Below are 17,728 nucleotides of genomic sequence, written 5' to 3' on the forward strand. Positions count from 1 at the left end.
CAGCATTTTCAATTTTGTCGTTTTGGGCGTTCTTTTTAGTGATTCTGCTTTTCTCTATTTGTTTTGGATCCCAATCATCATTTCTTCTAAATGAACTTGTTATACATATTATACGAATACATTTCAAGGGCGATAATATACAATTATTGACTAGTGAGCCATTGAATATGATGTGATATTTACCGGCAGATGACATATTGACCGAGGCGATAGCCGAGGTCAATATGACTTTCTGCCGGTGAATATCACATCATATTCAATGGTTCACTAGTCAATAATTGTTTTATTATATGAATAGGCTAAGAAATTAAAAAAAAAAATCACAAAAGTACAACCTTATAATTATACATGTACAAATTTTGCCTCGTAGAAGCGCGGGAAAAAAGACGCACGTGTTAGGCGTGCAACGACTACGCGAACGTTGCGCATACAAAAATAATTCAAGTTTATACTCATCATTGCGGTGTAACCTTTAAGTATAATAGTAAAGTATTGATATTTTAATCGAGAAATATGCCATAAAGAACAAAAAACAACAATTATTTTTTAATTAACACGCGTAATTAACAGTCTACGGTGTATCATTGAATATGAGTCTCAATCTATTTTTAGACTGGGAAAATCCAATTCAGCCAGTGAATATGATACTACATCCAGTAAATATGATTTTATAAAAAGCTCTGTTGACTACTGTTTGGACCAATGAGATTGCAGCTATATTTAGATCATATAATAATAAGAAATGAAAAACTCAGTCATGGGATATTAGTTCAAAGATTTGCAGCAAACTCTTTTAACTCTTCTATATTTATATCAAAATTGAAATGCACTAGAATCATAATGATAAGACTATAAAACAGATGTCTATTAAACTATTTAAACATTTCATTATGCACTGCACTAGAACGTTTCATTTTGGTGAAATTGTTAAATTGTATTTATTTTGCCCTCATTACTTTGTTTAAATTCAGAGCGAATATATTACATATGATATTTATGATAATTACAAAGATTTAAAATACCACATAAAGCAAATTTGTTTAATGAATGTATCAAGAATAAATTTTGCATTCATGATTGTTTAATAACCACATTTCGCCTTGTATCAGTTTCAGTACCAGATGCACCGTGGTTATACAGGTGCATATACAAAAACAAACATCGTTTCATTTCTACGAGATTCATCTTGATTATGTTAATAAAACATTTTTGAAATTATTGAATTATCATAACAAACTTTTGAACAATCACGTCAGCGATTTTCAGATACTTCGTTTAGTAAAGGAAATACAAATAAACATTGAATGGATGTTATACTTAAATAACACAATGTAGTGACCATCTTAAAATATGGCTGTTAAATATGTATACCTTTAATATGTTTATTTAATTGTTTTCATATATGCCATTTCACTACCTAAATATGTTGTAGTAATTACAATATTTTTTTCCGAAACAAAGTACCAGCTAAAGAATATCGTTTACGTATCAACATAAGCAATATCTTTTTCACAAGCAATTAAAAGAGTTCGTGCTGGGCTTTAATTCTTTCATCCAACAAAGCGGTAGTAATACGCGTGTCAGGAAATTCTCGCCGCAACAATGAGGAGCAACGACCATATAAATTTGCTGACAATAGAACGGTGTATCAACTGTTCCAGAAACACCTATTAACTTCAAGGTGTTAATAGGAAAAACATGAAAACAGTAAACATATAATTACAGTCATTATTTTTACTTTTACCAATCGGCTCGTAGTTCCAATTGCGCTGCTAGTTTAACCCTTCCCCGACCGCCAGTACCGGTTTAAGATATATTCAACATTTATCACAAAAATAGATAAAAACAGAATCCCTAAATAAAGCCCAACACGGCAAAATTGAAAATGTTGCAGGCTCGGTTTGATTGAGCCTGTTCATGGACGGTTCTTGAAATTGCAACGCTCTCCCGCGTTGGTCTTTTATTAAATATTTTAACTTTTGAAAAATAATACTATCATTATATAGGGTTAACGCACGTTTTTCCGTGTTTTAACGTCTGCAGAGTCCCGAGGAACGGTTGGTGCCCGAGCCCGGTAGGGCGAGGGCTCCAACAGTTCCGAGGGACTCTGCAGACATTATAACACGGAAAAACGTGCGTTGACGCCATTATAGCATAAAATTTTTAACCAGATTCATATTTTTAATTCAAAACAAATTCATAAATACCGGGGGAAACGGTTGCGCTTCGACGGTATTTATCCAATTCGCACGTCGCTTTGGCAACAAGTTTTACATATGCGTTTAAATTTTCGCGGCCAACAACTTGGGAAATAGTAAAGGTCGGCGCCGAAAGAAATGTCGAGTATTAATAGATTTATGAAAAAAGCTCAGCCTCATGGCATACTTTTAACAATTATGATGAAATTAAAGCAGTGTATTGTATTGAAATTGATAAAAAGTTGATAGGCGTAAGGACAATGTAGCCTTTTTTAGGCCTCGTGTATCATCACACGTTGTGTACCACACAAAAAGTCAAAATGGATGCAGCTGTTGATTTATAAATGGATAACAGTATACAGTTCGTGGAAAAAATTAGGGTTATACCGGTAGATTCCTTTGAGACACACTGAAATAAATGTATGTTTCATTTGTATTTTCTGACTGAAACCTGAAGAAAAAATAAAAGACTGTTAAACTGTTCATGTTGGTGAAACCATTTATGTGAAGGAAACAATGATGGACACACTGAGATAATAAAGAGTTAAAAAACAAATGAAGACAGTGAAGTTTCAGTTCTGTAAGTAGATCCATACTACATGTATAATTTTATTTCATTAATCATTACAACATGTAAATTTTTACAAATCAATTAACAATTCAAGGCACAATAAATAATTTATTTATCAAACATGTAATGTATTTTTATTTTATTTTGCTGAGTCTACTTTACATTCCAATATTGGCAATAAGAATATGTCCAATTTATCATTTTCTCATTCCTTGACTATTCACATACAGTTATGACAATACTTTATTCATTTATAAGGTCTGAAGTGAACTTATAAACAGTTCTAAAGTTCTTTTTAAACATTAACTGTAATAATTTATCATATTCATATCAGATTCTTCAAACCAGAAGGCATTAAATATCTAGCATATCATGTCTCAAGTGAAATATATACAGTACAGTAAAGTTGTTTTATAATTATGACACTCTCACAAATGAGATAATCTATATACTAATATATATAATAATGTTAGATTGATAAATCGCTCTTCGAGCAGTGAAAATATTTACAATCACTTTTTCCTGTACTGTTTAAGTTTGTTTATAATTTTTTATGTAGTTTGTTTATAACTTTTTATGACGGTTTGACATTTGTGTTTATCACATATACCTTGGCGCAGGAGTGTAATAAAGCCATTTAATAAAAACGATATTACACTAGTGTAATAAAACTTTGAGGTGACATCATTTGCGCTATATATTAATATAGTGTTAAAGCGCGCTAATGTTAGCATTACACTATAGGCGCGTCATTGGAAAATACTCATTTTAACAGTTTACTACAATCAGAAATAGACAAACTAGTTTGTTAGTTAGGAGAAGAGCCTAGCTGAACTGTTTCAAATTCTTAGGTCTCTAGGTTAAAAATTATAAAATCTGTACAGAAAAATGTTCAAAAAGTGTCCGGTTGATGGTCCCTGGCCAGTACTGTTCTTATATTTTATATATGTGATAAATAGAATATTATATTCGTGTAGATTCAATACTAAATTTATCAAACTCGTTGAATAAAACAATATTATGCTTGCCAGAGGCTCGCATAATATGATTTTATTCAACACGTTCAATAAATTTAGTATTAAACTACACTTATCCAATATTCTCTTTATATTAAACATGTAGTAACGAAGTTAATATCAACAAGTGCTGGTCTTTTAAAGCCGTACCGGGCTAGGCTACCAACTATTCCTAAAAACTCTGCAGACATTGTAACTTAAAAAACAAGAAGCAAGAGTTATTTAAACACAAAAAAGCAGACTTTTTAATTAAAAATAAAATAATTTAATTGATATCTGCTGCAACAAATTAATGTGTATCATGTCTTACATATAAATTGTCATTTTTTTAACAATTTATCAATTTCTTGCATCTTTCTGCGAGTCGTAATGAAAATGAAAATGACAAGCTCCTCCTGAAACATTGAATGTAAAATGTTGGGGACCAGCAAAAGGCATCATAATGTTTTGCATATTTTCATTGACATTAATCGAACTTTGCGCAACAGTGGATTGTTTTCTTTCAGACATGTTCGAATCCTGACCCGAGACACTAGAAACTACTGGTAGTGGTACATCAGTTTCACTTTCTGGAACAGCTACAGAATTGGTTTTGGTAACTTGGTCACTGACATTTGATTTGGAAAGTGCCCCGGACAAAACATTAGCACACTGCATTTTTTGGTCAGAGGTTTGACCATCAATATAATGCTTCAGACTTTCTTCATTTTTGTGCTTTGTTAATTTGCATATTTGCTTGGTATCTACACCACTCTGGTACAGAACTGTTATGGCTGTTGCACGAACAGAATGGTTTGTATAAATTTGTGAAAGACCAGCACTTGTTGAAATTGACTTCATTACTTCAGCAAGTTTGTTTTTACCTATAACTTGTTCAGTGAACCAGTATGGATTTTCTATAAATTTAGGACTTAGTATTGGCCGTTGAAATAAGGCCTCATTTCTAGGATTCAATTTGGAAATATAAAACTTGTACACCTTAACAATACTGAGATGACAATTATTTACCTCTAACCCATATGATCTTACATCACTATAGTCCCATGCTTTGGAACTACTGCCCCATTGCCAATTTTTGGTTTTCTCTGTAGTTGTCATAACTAAATACTCATAACCAAGGTCATCAGTTTTAAATTGGAAGGTATTCCTGGTCATATCCCTAAAATAGAGAAAAACAGAATCCATAAAGAAAGCCCAACACGGCAAAATTGAAAATGTTGCAGGCTCGGTTTGATTGAGCCTGTTCATGGACGGTACTTGAAAGTGCAAGTTACCGTCCACGCCCCCTAGCACCGGCTTAAGCAGAATTCAACATTTAACACGAACGGGTACAATTTGGAATTTTGAAACATCCGCAGATGTGTCTATATGACGGTTATCATGGAACCTTCAATGTGACACGTAAGTGCCATTCCATGAAAAGCGGCATATGGTCCCCAAGTAAAAAAATGTGTGTGCCCTAAACGACAAAACAATGGGCGGAACTAAATAAAATGGAATTTTGAAAGGGGATCTGAGGTTATGAAGCCTGCATATGAAGCCTGAAGCCTGCATAAACCCTTCCCTCCCATGTCTGGCAAACAAGTAGCATAATAAAAACCAAAAACAGTGGAACAAAATTTCAGGGGATTCTTGGTATTTAGCAAGATAGCTTGAAAGTTTAAAAAGGTCACCTTCTGCAATAGCCGGATAGTGGGCTGGCTTTTCACTTCTGGCATTTATATAAGTTTTACACCATATTATCTATCATTTTATTTGCTAAAATAAATTCTTTATCAACTAAAATATTGAAGTTTCTGTTGAATGGTGGGGAAGTCAGAGCTCGGTGGATTCCAGCTCTTATTCCACGTAGGCTGCCTGGGGCAAACTTTTTACCGTCCTTTGTTTTAATTTCAGCATAAAATTTTCTTAGTGTTTTACCAAGCTCTTCAGGTGTAATATTGTGAAAATCTAAAATTATGTTTCTCTTCCTAATGTAATCTGAAAAAAATATGCTTTTGTTATATATTTATAAATGAAATATTTGCACAGTAAAAATATATATTTCACTGCAGTGAAACATATTTTCCATATTTTCACTGGTTTCTTGAAGGACTTCTTCCTTCTAAATTCAGCCAATAAACAAAATTTAAAAGAAAGTCTTTCAAATTGTAATGTCAAAAAGGGATAAATGAATATAATAAACAGAAAATTCAATTTTTTCTATAAATACAGGATTTATTTTCATCATGTGGCATGAAAATTATCATATATCACTCATGGCTGTAAATATTCATTTCACACCACCTATGAAAATAAATCCTGTATTTATAGAAAATACTTGAACATCCTCTATTTGTTACATATTAAATAGTAATAAAGTTTATTTTATATTTATGTTTAAAAAAAAATACTGAAAAATATTAATGAAATGCATTTTCATTTTCCGTATTGTCACTGTAAGGATTTATATTTCACTGTATTGCAAAGTATTTTCCGTATTGTCACTGTTAAAAGTTATTTTTCAATGTAGTGAAACATATTTTCCATATTTTCACTGGTTTCTCGGTTGACTACTTACCGGTACTTCTTAATATAGCCTATACATAAAATTTCAAATGGAAATCTTTCAAATTATAATGTCAGGAAAATAAAAAAATATATATAATGTACAGTAAATTTCAAGATTTTGCTTTAAATATAAAACTATAAATTTTGGTATGAAAATGATCATATTTCATTTAAAAATGTTTATTTTTAAAAAATACAGCTGTATATAACATGTCTTATATACTCAATATTAAATGTTTTCAATTGTTGACTAACATTCTTAAACTTTTCTGTTACTTTAATTGAGAATTTCTATAGTATAATTCTTTGTCAAGTTATTCTTTTTCAGTTTAATTTTAATACCTGTCAATTTCTTGAATGCCCATCTTTCAGATTGCTCTGTGTTAGCACACTTTGCCTCTATATCTAGCCTGTCAAGCTCTTCATCATCCAAATCAGAGGAATTGTCTTTTTTACTATTTACATTGTCATCTTTACTATTTACATTGTCATCAGACCAATTATCTTTGAAAGTTTATAAGATGCTTATATATTGAAAATGTATAACAGCCTTAGAAACAGCTATTTAGTGACATGGTTTGTGTGTTTACTGTTAAGAGACCAGTGTTGAATCCCGGCTTGGACCTAAAAGAGTTTTCTTATCTTTTATTAGTTCTTGCTTACCTTAGAAACTGGAATAAATAGGGTTAAACAAAAATCTGTGCTTTATTATTACGGTTGCCAAGCATGTAAAATTAAGAAAGAAGCAAAGTCACAGGCTTGTAAATAATTAAAAAATACAGTACATATATATTATTCCAATAACTTTATTGTTAGCTGGTTATTTACTGTGTTTGTTTGTATTGTTTTCTTCTTCTTTAAGTTTATTGTTGTTACTATAATATACAAATCAAGTTTTAGTTTCTTTAACGTCTTTATTTGATCTTTGATCTCATTATTATTTTTGTGATTCACATGTCATTTAACATGACCCTTGATTGGAAATAAAAGTTATTCTATTCTATTAAAACTGCTACAAGTTTTATATGTTTGCTACAAGTTTTATATGTTTTTATTTTCAGATCTGTTATATGTTAGTAAATATGTTTTATGCCTTTTTAATTCTCGGTAAATAGCTTATTAGCTAACGCTTCTTGTAATATGTAAACCGACTTAAAATAAAGTTTCTTGTATCTTGTATCTTGTATTCAATTCTTTTAGTTTAATTTACTATTACATACCAAAAGCATCATTTAAGATTTCTTGCAGCACATTTGGCTCTATTTCCTCTAAAAACAGCTCAGTTGCAGTAGGGGTCGATGTGACTGCAAAAATAAAATTATATAAAAAGTATGTGTACAAATCAAAACAAGTGTCACATAAATTAATCAATGATAAACTAATTTCCCTAATTCAGAAAACTTTTGCACGGGAAAAAGTTACCTTTCTAGCATGCAATTCTAACAAAGCTTTTTTTACTAACGGTATTGTTAAACATTATACTATGTGGACCTGTGACGAAGTTTGTAGAGCACTCTCTTTTCTTTTAGACAACATTTATGTCAGGTTTGGTAATACCCTATTTAAACAGATCATAGGAATTCCTATGGGTACTAATTGTGCACCCCTGGTCGCCGATTTGTTTTTGTACTGCTATGAAAGAGACTTTATGTTGAGTCTCTCTGAAGAGAAACAACAAGATGTTATAGTCGCATTTAATAATACTTCCAGATACCTTGATGATATTTTTAATTTAGATAATCCTTATTTTGATCAAATGGTGTCTGACATTTATCCGCAGGAACTACAACTTAATAAAACGAACTCTTGAAATTTTAGTACATCATTTTTGGATCTTCATATTACTATCAACAACAATTCTATTCACACGAAAATTTATGATAAAAGAGATGACTTTGACTTTTGTATAGTTAATTATCCACATTTGGATGGAGACGTACCCCATGCAACATCCTACGGGGTTTATGTTTCTCAGTTAATTAGATTCGCTAGAGCTTGTAACAACGTAAAGGATTTCAACGAGCGGAATATTTTTATAACCAGCAAGCTTCTAAAACAGGGCTACCGCTATCATAAATTACGGAAATATTTTACTAAATTTTACAATCGTAACTTTGATTTAATTTCTAAATTCAATAGTGATTTAAAAAATCTTCTGCGACAAGGGATTAGCCAGCCTGGTTTTTATGGCGATGTGGTTTACAAACTTCGTAAGATTTTGGGTCATGGTAATTTTTCTGTTGTTTTTACTAAAATCATTAAACGTTTTATTAAAAGAGGTTTTGACCCAGCTATTTTAAAACATACTGCATGCTTAGTGTTCAATCCTTTTACAGTTGGACACTACGCTTTCCTCCTTTGATTATTTCTGACGGACCAAGTGAGACTCTATGATTGACAGTTCTTGACTGAATTGTCTTAATGTTCGTCTTCTGCCTTGCTTTGTCGGAGTCTTATATGTGATTTTCTTGTTGCTCTGTCTTCCTTTTAGACATTGATTACTTCTGTTATGGTCATTGGGTGTACTTTTATATGTATCTAAATGATCATTTCTGTGTTTAACTTATTTCACCTCTTGTAAGCATAGCAATTGTTGATATTTCACTTGGCGGGATTCATTAGACATATTTTACAATGTCTCGTTTAAGAGGAAAATGGTGGGGTTAAGAGTAAGGTTTGGTGCACCATTAACCGGTTTAAACTCCCCAGCAGTCATTATTATGCTGCTGACCGTTCCAAGGCGGCGCCCCACTATGTTCCTCAGATGTATGTCTATGTTGTTTCATACTGTTTTGGTGACACTTTTGCTTGTGTCCCTTGTTGTTTTCTCGTCTACGGTAAGTATCTTCCCCATTGCCTCTAGTTTTTATTTCTTTGATTAACCCCCCCCCTTCCCCCGGTCTCCTGTCCCCTTCCCCTTTGTGGGCCTATTATTATTTTCTTTGAATTCCTAATCAGTTACAAATTATTTATCATTTAATGATTAACGTGTCGTTGCCCTGTCCTTTTTATGTTTGGGGTCCGCCTGGGCTCCTTGCCATTGGTTCTTGTTGCTGGGTCATATGGGGGTTGCGTTCATTGAACGCCGCCTTTCCTTGTTGATCTGGTTTTTCATATTTTCAGTGTAATAGATTTCATTTAATTACTTAATGAAGTAAACATCACGAAAGAAAACGAGGGCATACGGAAAGTACCGAAAATGCACGTTGCGTTGTTTACTTATTTTGCTGTCCAGATTGCAATATTTCAACGTTTTAGAAATAGATTCACATGAATAGACTCAACAAATAATTTATACGAATGCATATATTAAATACATGAAAAACGTTAACCTAACGGAAAAGAAATTATTGATAAAATACTTAAATATCTACCTGGTTGGATCAGTCGCTCCGGCGTCTGTGGAACAGTTGATGACGAAAAGCCCTCAACACCTGTCCAGTATGTTTTGATTTGATAACATATTGGGGACAAGGCCATTCATTAATTTTGTCGATGATACAAAATTTCTCTGCCTCCGACCGCGCGGCGAAATTACATGTATCGCCAACTTTTGGCAAGAAGGTCAAATCGGCGTCCATTTTTGTTTTTGTTAACAGGGCCCTGTATAATTTTTTGCGCATAGGTAAAACCGGGCTATAACAAGTGCGCGTGCCCTTGTTAACACACGGTTTGGCAAAAAAGGGAAAAATAGCCGATTTTATGCTATAATGCCAATTGCCAAAGCGCAAACGATATTTCTGTATTCCTTCTGTACACTGTAGCAAAAAAACAAAAATAACAAGAACTGTCGGAGGACAGTAACGCTCGACTATTCGGAAATTTGTCACAAGGGTGTTTCATTGAGTATAATAATGCTTACCTTTATGAATACATAAAATTGTCCAAAAAGGTACAAACCCTTCAAGTTTCAATACATTCCCTTCAGTAGTTATGGAGATGCAAGCTTACACGCAAAAACTTAACCAAGAATTTCTAAGTCGAAAAAGGGGCATAATGCTGTAAAAAAGCAAATCAGAGTTATGGGACTTCTGCCAATCATGTTAGATAATCACAGAGAACAAGTGTGTAAAGTTTCAATCCATTCCCTTCAGTAGTTATGGAGATACCAGCTTACACGCAAAAACTTAACCAAGAATTTCTAAGTCGAAAAAGGGGCATAACTATGTAAAAAAGCAAATCAAGAGTTATGTGACTTGTGTCAATCATCTTAGATAATCACAGAGAACAAGTGTGTGAAGTTTCAATCCATTCCCTTCAGTAGTTATGGAGATACCAGCTTACATACAAAAACTTAACCAAGAATTTCTAAGTCAAAAAAGGGGCATAATTATGTAAAAAAGCAAATCAGAGTTATGGGACTTGTGCCAATCATCTTAGATAATCACAGAGAACAAGTGTGTGAAGTTTCAATCCATTCCCTTCAGTAGTTATGGAGATACCAGCTTACATACAAAAACTTAACCAAGAATTTCTAAGTCAAAAAAGGGGCATAATTATGTAAAAAAGCAAATCAGAGTTATGGGACTTGTGCCAATCATCTTAGATAATCACAGAGAACAAGTGTGTGAAGTTTCAATCCATTCCCTTCAGTAGTTATGGAGATACCAGCTTACACGCAAAAACTTAACCAAGAATTTCTAAGTCGAAAAAGGGGCATAACTATGTAAAAAGCAAATCAAGAGTTATGTGACTTGTGTCAATCATCTTAGATAATCACAGAGAACAAGTGTGTGAAGTTTCAATCCATTCCCTTCAGTAGTTATGGAGAAACCAGCTTACACGCAAAAACTTAACCAAGAATTTCTAAGTCGAAAAAGGGGCATAACTATGTAAAAAGCAAATCAAGAGTTATGTGACTTGTGTCAATCATCTTAGATAATCACAGAGAACAAGTGTGTGAAGTTTCAATCCATTCCCTTCAGTAGTTATGGAGATACCAGCTAACATTCAAAAACTTAACCAAGAATTTCTAAGTCGAAAAAGGGGCATAATTATGTAAAAAAGCAAAAATCAGAGTTATGGGACTTGTGCCAATCATCTTAGATAATCACAGAGAACATGTGTGTGAAGTTTCAATCCATTCCCTTCAGTAGTTATGGAGTTACCAGCTTACATACAAAAACTTAACCAATAATTTCTAAGTCAAAAAAGGGGCATAATTATGTAAAAAAGCAAATCAGAGTTATGGGACTTGTGCCAATCATTTTAGATAATCACAGAGAACAAGTGTGTGAAGTTTCAATCCATTCCCTTCAGTAGTTATGGAGATACCCGCTTACATACAAAAACTTAACCACAGGGACGCCGACGCCGACGCCGCCGCCGACGCCGACAAATGGGTGACTGCATTAGCTCGATTATTCTGCGAATAGTCGAGCTAAAAAGTATCTTAAAACTAGAAATGTGTCCATAGGACACGGGTGCCCCCACACTCCACTGTTCTGTCAATCTTTTGACTCTAGGTCAAATATTTTTGGACTACATGTGCCACAAGTTGAAAACTAAAAATCTTTTACCAAGTAAATCCACAAGCAAATCCCAAGGTGCTAAAATACACATGCTGACAAACATTCTTGTAAACTTGGTGCATAAATACACATGCTGACCAACATTCTTGTAAACTTTAAGGCCTACAAGTCAAATACCAGGTGCATAGCTTCACAGTGATGTTGAGTATTATTCCTGTAAAGTTGGTTGATTCTAATTCAAGCACTCAAGGAACAAATAACACAACATAATGAAACGGTTTTTACTAAGTCAAGGGTAATATCTCTACAAATAATGGATAAATCCACAAACGAAACCCAAGGTGCATAACTACACATGCTGATAAAACATTCCTTTAAAGTTTCATGACCCTAGGTTAAATACTTTATGAGCTACATGCGACACAAGTTGAAAATTGCAAATTTTTACTAAGTCAAGGGCAATAACTTAAAAATACTAAATAAATCCACACGAAAATACCCAGGTGCACAACTGCATATGCTGATCACATTTCTGTAAAGTTTTATGACTCTATGTCAAATTCTTTTTGAGTTATGTCCGACACAAAAGAGAACGGACGGACGGACGGACGATGGTAAATCTAAATGCCCTCACCATAAAGTGGTGGCACAAAAGTCATTGCATTTCAGAGGCACAATAGGCCTTTATACTGAGTAAAAGTATAAGTTTATAAAATAAGTGAAATCATAGAATACAAGTCTATTTCCATTTAGTAATCGATCAGTAATTTCACTGTGAATTTTTCACTGCGAGCTATAAAAAAGCGAAAAACCAAATCCCTAATGATTCGGATAAAAATTAATTATCGACTTCTGTTAAATAATAAGAATGTCTAACTATTGTTCTATTCGACATCTAAGAACTACCTGGTCATGGTGATTTAGAAATATTTAGGATTAAAAGACAACATTGAATCCATTCTATTAACACCCACTCAGTACATTTCAACTGTATTTGAAACATATTGCACAATATCGTTAGTATTTATTTTTAGAAACTTAGAAAAAACGTTCAAAACTAGAACAATCAGCTCAGCATCACTTACAAGCATTTTTTAAACTTTACAACAGTGATTATTATTTCAGATGTATTTAACTAACAATTTCTGCACCAACATTAACGAGCGGAACATACCGTATCATTGTCCCAACAGTAAACTTGTCTGGGGTTTTGTAGGAATTAAGTTTCACGAAAGTGATAACGAGACAAATAAAACTCTAATGTTTTTAAAGTCCATGAAGTACAGAAAGAGATACTTCTCAAAATGTTGTTGGTCTTTGATGTAAAAACGAGAAGTAAACTAACAAATGTAACATCGGCCATGCATTTAGGTCTAAGAGGTTTGGCATATCTCACAAGCTTGAACTATTACAATAAGCATAAAATAAAAATACCCTTATAAAAGAGGCATTATCACTTATGTTGATAAAACTGTATGACTCAGAAGATAAATCGAATAAATTTTACACAAGTAAATCTATCTTTCATATTCGCCGTTACTGGTTATTGGCCAATGTATAACGCTTATATCCTGATTTGCCAGCTGCATTAGTCAAAGCAAGCCCATGCGCTATATTGAAGATTAATTATTCATGTAAACAATGTAAACAATTTGGCAAGTTTTCTTTACAGGAACCATTATATTTAGGACTGATATACAGATATCTTGCAATTTTCTAAGATACTATTGCTAATTTAAGTTTGAAATGACATTGCCAATTGGCACAAATTATCCTTCAGAAAAACGTTGTGACAGTTATTAAAATGTTTGAGAGAGATTTTTCTTTGATTCATATTCATTGTTTTAAAATTAACTTTTAAATCGTGTCGCATTGCTTTTTCGTGCTTAACGACACATTTAAACAGGGCTATTTCCTGGTGTTATTAAAAGGCGCTTAAAACGACCAGCTGAATATGTTGCAGGCTCGGTTTTATTGAACCTGTCCATGGACGGTACTAGGAAGTGCATGCCACCGTCCACGCTTTTTTCTATTTTTACTTTGGGACGATACAATTTTTTCGTGTAACGTTTAAAGCTCTATGTTCACCGACTCGTGAACACAGCTGAGTAGGTTTCTTAATTCAAAAGTTCAGTAATTTTATATTTTGATGTTGAAGGCGTGGACGCGCCAAATATTTATTTTCCCTTGCAACACTTTTAAATTTACCCTTTTGGGTATTCCTTATAGACAGTATTTTTTTGAATTCTTCAAAACAACCTGTGGCTCTCTGAAGTGAAAAATGTATTAAACCGCGTTGAACCAGAAAAACGAGAAAATCTGAAATCAAACAATTCAACATAGCCAAACATCTAAAGAGAATTTACAATTAAATAGGCCCAATACATAGCAGTGGGTGGTCCAGTGTTGCTGGGTTGTGTTTGGGGAAGCGTGAAGTGATTGCCGCCCTTCCAAAATCTCAATTTTAAATTTTGTCAAAAATAATGAGAAAAATATCGGAACTTATTAGGTACCCTAAGTTAACAATGGTCAATAAGTGCCTAATATATTTTATTATTATTGATGTGTTCAATTGATAAAATGTTTATAATCTTTAAATATTTTTGAACAAGTATTTATAAAAAAATGTTTATAATCTTTAAATATTTTTGAACAAGTATTATAAAACTAGAAATGTGTCCATAGAACACGGGTGCCCCCACCGCGCCACAGTTCTGTCAATTTTATGACTCTAGGTCAAATATTTTTTGAAAACTAAAAATCTTTTACTAAGTAAAGGGCAAGAACTTTACAAATACTGAATAAATCCACAAGCAAACCCCAAGGTGCATAAGTACACATGCTGACCAACATTCTTGTAAACTTTCAGGCCTACAAGTCAAATACTTTTTGAGCTATGCATGAACAAGTTGAAAATTGGAAATTTATACTACTGTAAGTCAAGGGCAATAACTCTAACAAAACTGAAAAAAATCCACATGCAAAGTCCCAGGTTCATAGCTTCAGAGTGATGTGAATCATTATTTCTGTAATTTACTGATGTTGATCATTATTCCTGTAAAGTTGGTTGATTCTAACTCAAGCACTCAAGGAACAAATAACAACATAATGAAACGGTTTTTACTAATTCAAGGGAAATAACTCTACAAATACTGATTAAATCCACAAGTGAAACCCCAGGTGCAAAACTAAATATGCCGAGCAACCTTCCCGTAAGGTTTAATGACTCTATGTCAAATCCTTTTTGAGTTACATGCGGCACTAGTTGAAAATTGCAAAAAAATTCTAAGTCAAGGGCAATAACTCTAAAAATACTAAATAAATCCAGACGAAAATACCCAGGTGCACAACTACACATGCCGATCAATATTCCTGAAAAGTTTCATGACTCTAAGTCAAATCCTTTTTTAGTTACGTGCGACACAAGTTGAAAATTGCAAAATTTTACTAAGTCAAGGGCAATAACTCTGAAAATACTAAATAAATCCAGACGAAAATACCCAGGTGCACAACTACACATGCCGATCAATATTCCTAAAAAGTTTCATGACTCTAAGTCAAATCCTTTTTGCTTTACGTGCGACACAAGTTGAAAATTGCAAAATTTTACTAAGTCAAGGACAATAACTCTAAAAATACTAAAAATATCCAGATGAAAACACCCAGTTGCACAACTACACATGCTGATCAACATTCCTGTAAAGTTTCATGACGTTAGGTCAAATACTTTTTGAGTTACGTGCGATACAAAAGAGAACGGACGGAAGGACGGACGGATGGACGGACGGACGGACAAGGGTCAATCTAATTGCCCGCCACTAAAGTGGGGGCACAAAAATGTTCTGTTCTGTTTTTGTTTGAGGGCCTCCTTGGCTCTTTGCCACCGGTTCTTGTAGTAGGGGTGGCGTTCATTGAACGCCGCCTTTCCTTGTTGATCTTGTTTATCATATTTCATATCCTTAGAACGACTGACACTTTGTCAACCATTTTCATAGAGATTCCCCACCTTACAAAAGTCTTTCTTTTTCATGAACGTGGCTTATTTGTGTTTGATCTGAACATGTACGTTAGAGCTATTAATTTAATTACAGAAAGTCATAGTAAAATGAACTCGGTAGAAGTGATCCATTTTATGTGCCCCGTGTTTTGCATAATTTTGTCTCTGTTCTGCACCTTAAATATCTAACTTATCGAAACACATAACATTTGGCGGGAACAATCGCGTTACATGTACCTGCTCGGAAACATTTGTTCGCGGTAGAACTGAAAATATTCGATTTTGCCGAATTTGCACGGACACACGTTTTTTTAAATGTACATAACCGTGTCAAAAATCAAGATTGACCTCGAATAAGTGGCACCCTGTCTTATGACATATGAATCAATGATCGGGCCTCATCCAAATTTGGAACATAATTATGGAATCTATACGGCAGCCATAGGTGACACATTTGCGATAACATGTATTACGCTATAGTCGTTGAAAGGATATCACGCTTTATAAGTTGTCTTTAAAGGGTATATATATATCTCAGTCTCAACACTTGATCATATCTATTTTAACTTCTACAGGTTTTATATATAAAAATTCATAGACTACGCTCCTCTCAATATGCCAAATTTATATCGCCTTGCGCTCAACATCGAACCTTTCGCTCAATCTCTTGCCCTGTGGCTCCACTACTTTCGAAAAAATATCGATTTACAAATTTAAGAAATCCTACGGGAGTAACTTATGTTGCACGAAAGAAGTTCTTATTACGGGTTGATATTTTCCTAATACACTTTTTTAAAAAAATCCGAAAGGTATGGCATTTTAATGGTTGGGAAGTTCAATACTCTACAAATCGTCGTTCGCTTCGTCAGGAAGAAAAGTTCTCCCTGGCTTAATATAATTTTGTTTTTGCATTGAAAGCCTAAAACAATCCTACACGGAACTACATTTTCCGTTTTTCGAAAAAATACAACTTAAATGAATAACAAAACAAAAACATAAACAACACTTACAATTATCCGTTTAAATCGGCCTTCCGCTCTTTCTCGGAAATGCCGTTCGCTCGTTTTACCGTACACAACAATTTTGAAGTGGAGCGACAGTTTGCCGGGAAGGTAATTACATTTTAAGCTCGACTATTCGAAGAATATGAGAGCTATTGTAGTCGCCCCGGCGTCGGCGTCCGCGTCCGCGTCGGCGTCTGCGTTGGTTAAAGTTTTTTGTAAAGTCAAATATCTCAATTATTACTTGTGATATTCAATTGAAACTTACAATAGTTATTTATAGTAACAAGGTACATCAGATTGACAAGTTGGATAACTCTGCCTACAATATTGACAGAATTATGCCCCTTTTTAACTTAGAAATTTTGGTTAAAGTTTTTTGTAAAGTCAAATATCTCAATTATTGCTTGAGATATTCAATTGAAACTTACAATACTTATTTATAGTAACAAGGTACATCAGATTGACAAGTTGGATAACTCTGCCTACAATATTGACAGAATTATGCCCCTTTTTAACTTAGAAATTTTGGTTAAAGTTTTTTTGTAAAGTCAAATATCTCAATTATTGCTTGAGATATTCAATTGAAACTTACAATACTTATTTATAGTAGCAAGGTACATCAGATTGACAAGTTGGATAACTCTGCCTACAATATTGACAGAATTATGCCCCTTTGGAACTTAGAAATTTTGGTTAAAGGTTAAAGGTCTTCAAAGATATTTACTTGAAACTTTACACATGCACGTAGGGTCATAATTGGAGGGTCATAATTGTATGTCACTGACCAAGTTCCATAACTCTATCTTGCATTAAGGCTGATTCATATCCCCTTTTCTACTTAGTCTCTTGGTTAATGTTTACATGCAAGTTTTACATATCTCAATAACTATTAAAGATATTTATTTAAAACTTCACATATGC

This window comes from Ruditapes philippinarum, unplaced genomic scaffold, assembly GCF_026571515.1.
Source record: "Ruditapes philippinarum isolate M1 unplaced genomic scaffold, ASM2657151v2 ctg1073_1_1_1_1, whole genome shotgun sequence".
Classification (NCBI taxonomy): domain Eukaryota; kingdom Metazoa; phylum Mollusca; class Bivalvia; order Venerida; family Veneridae; genus Ruditapes; species Ruditapes philippinarum.